Source organism: Schistocerca piceifrons, unplaced genomic scaffold, assembly GCF_021461385.2.
Source record: "Schistocerca piceifrons isolate TAMUIC-IGC-003096 unplaced genomic scaffold, iqSchPice1.1 HiC_scaffold_28, whole genome shotgun sequence".
Taxonomy (NCBI): domain Eukaryota; kingdom Metazoa; phylum Arthropoda; class Insecta; order Orthoptera; family Acrididae; genus Schistocerca; species Schistocerca piceifrons.
This window is the reverse complement of record NW_025728493.1, coordinates 37,501-40,000: the sequence shown is the minus strand read 5'-3', so window position 1 is coordinate 40,000 and position 2,500 is coordinate 37,501. Positions and strand designations below refer to the sequence as shown.

At 63.2% G+C, this 2,500-nt stretch overlaps 1 pseudogene; it reads right to left on the bottom strand.

Moving 5' to 3' along the window:
* The window catches only part of LOC124744293, a 7,603-nt pseudogene that overhangs the window by 3,245 nt on the left and 1,858 nt on the right, over nucleotides 1–2,500 (bottom strand).

Sequence of the window (2,500 nt, the reverse complement as noted above, 5' to 3'; positions counted from 1 at the left end):
GCTGCCCTCGTAGCACCGCTCGACATACTCGACAAAGCAATCCGGCAGGCCATGCGCCTTCAGCACGGGGCGAAGGGCAGCATGATCTACCGAATCGAATGCCTTAGATACGTCGATCGATGCCACAAAGACAGAGCGGCAGGAGCGAACTGCGTCGGTGAGAGCAGTGTCCAAGATGAAGGTATTTTCCAACATCCCATCCCGAGGGATGAATGCCCGCTGACGTTCGTCCACAGCACATGCGCGCATCAGGCGTGACGCGAGAACCTTGTGAAAGGTCCGCGCCAACACCGAGCAGACCGTAATGGGGCGAAAGTCAGCGGGGGATGTTGGTGCAGCCGTTTTCGGGAGAAGGGACGTCCGCGCGCGAAGCAGGCGTTCCGGAAGGGCGCGGGCCAGAAGGAAGAGATTCATCACTTTCACCAGGACTTCGTGCGGCAGGCGCCGCAACTCCGCTGGGGTAAGGCCGTCCGGCCCGGCTGCTGATCCCCTGGGCGGCAACGCGGCGGCGACCTCCTCATGTGTGACCGGCCCCCATATGCACTCGAGAGCGACAGGCTCTGAGTGCGGGAGGAGGCGGTCACGAATGAAGCCCGCGGTGGAGATGGGCTTCTTAGTGAAGAGGTCCGCCCAGAAGTCCAGCAGACCAGGGATGGCAGGTGGCGGCTGGAGCAGGGTGCCATCCAAGAGGCCGCGCACGCAACGTGCACGCGACCGTCGGAAGGCATCCTGCGTTCTCGCGTACTCCCAGCGGCGCCGCTTGCGCTTCTGCGTCGGCGGCGCGGCAGGCGGCCGCTTCGATGGTTGGCGCGGCCGCTGTGTCCTGGTGATCGATCTCTCCCCTCTGGACCCGACCGACGCAAGGGCATCCGGGAGCATGCCCAGGATGACATCGGGCGGCGTGCCCCGCCCCAGACCTATGACACGATCCAGGGCAGAGAAACGCTGGGCGGAAGCGGGTAGCCCCGCCAGATGCTCCCAGATGGCGGCGTCAGTCGGCCCCTCCGGCGGCGGCCCGGTGGTGTCGGCCGCGAAGTCCTCGGCTGCGTCGACGGGCGGCGCAGCGGCCTCGCCCGCGTCAGGCAGCGGGCTCGCTGCTCCCCGGCGGGACGCCGGCTCTTCCCCCCGACCGACCTCAAGCGCCTCCATGAATTGGCGGACAAGCTGTTTGTGGGCAGCTTGCCGCCGTCGGCACTTGATTGCCTCGAGCGTTCGGTCGGGGAACATCCTGATGAGTTCTTGATTGACGAAGAAGAACCGGGCGTCCCTCTCAAGGAACAGTTCGGCCTCCGCCTTGGCGAGCGACAGGACTTCTTCCTCCGTCCACCTCGCGCGATGCCTCTCCGTGACGATCTCCGCGTTGGCGGCCGCAAGATGTTGGCGGCGGCGATGGACCCCGAGACCGTTCTTGGTTGTAAAGCTGCGGTGGCACTCACTACAGGTATACATAGCTGCAAAAGTTACAAGATTTTCGGCACGGCCGGTTGGCCGGCTAGGTGCCGTTTACCCGCGCTTGCTTGAATTTCTTCACGTTGACATTCAGAGCACTGGGCAGAAATCACATTGCGTCAACACCCGCTAGGGCCATCGCAATGCTTTGTTTTAATTAGACAGTCGGATTCCCCCAGTCCGTGCCAGTTCTGAGTTGATCGTTGAATGGCGGCCGAAGAGAATCCGCGCACCCGCGCGCCCCCGGAGGAGCACGCTAAGGCGGACGCGGCCTCGCAGCAAGGAAGATCCGTGGGAGGCCAAGGCACGGGACCGAGCTCGGATCCTGCACGCAGGTTGAAGCACCGGGGCGCGAACGCCGCGCAGGCGCGCGCATCCTGCACCGCCGGCCAGCACGAGGCCGACCAACGGCGAGAGCAGACCACGCCCGCGCTAAACGCCCGCACTTACCGGCACCCCTACGGCACTCACCTCGCCCAGGCCCGGCACGTTAGCGCTGACCCACTTCCCGACCAAGCCCGACACGCCCCGATCCTCAGAGCCAATCCTTATCCCGAAGTTACGGATCCAATTTGCCGACTTCCCTTACCTACATTATTCTATCGACTAGAGGCTCTTCACCTTGGAGACCTGCTGCGGATATGGGTACGAACCGGCGCGACACCTCCACGTGGCCCTCTCCCGGATTTTCAAGGTCCGAGGGGAAGATCGGGACACCGCCGCAACTGCGGTGCTCTTCGCGTTCCAAACCCTATCTCCCTGCTAGAGGATTCCAGGGAACTCGAACGCTCATGCAGAAAAGAAAACTCTTCCCCGATCTCCCGACGGCGTCTCCGGGTCCTTTTGGGTTACCCCGACGAGCATCTCTAAAAGAGGGGCCCGACTTGTATCGGTTCCGCTGCCGGGTTCCGGAATAGGAACCGGATTCCCTTTCGCCCAACGGGGGCCAGCACAAAGCGCATCATGCTATGACGGCCCCCATCAACATCGGATTTCTCCTAGGGCTTAGGATCGACTGACTCGTGTGCAACGGCTGTTCACACGAAACCCT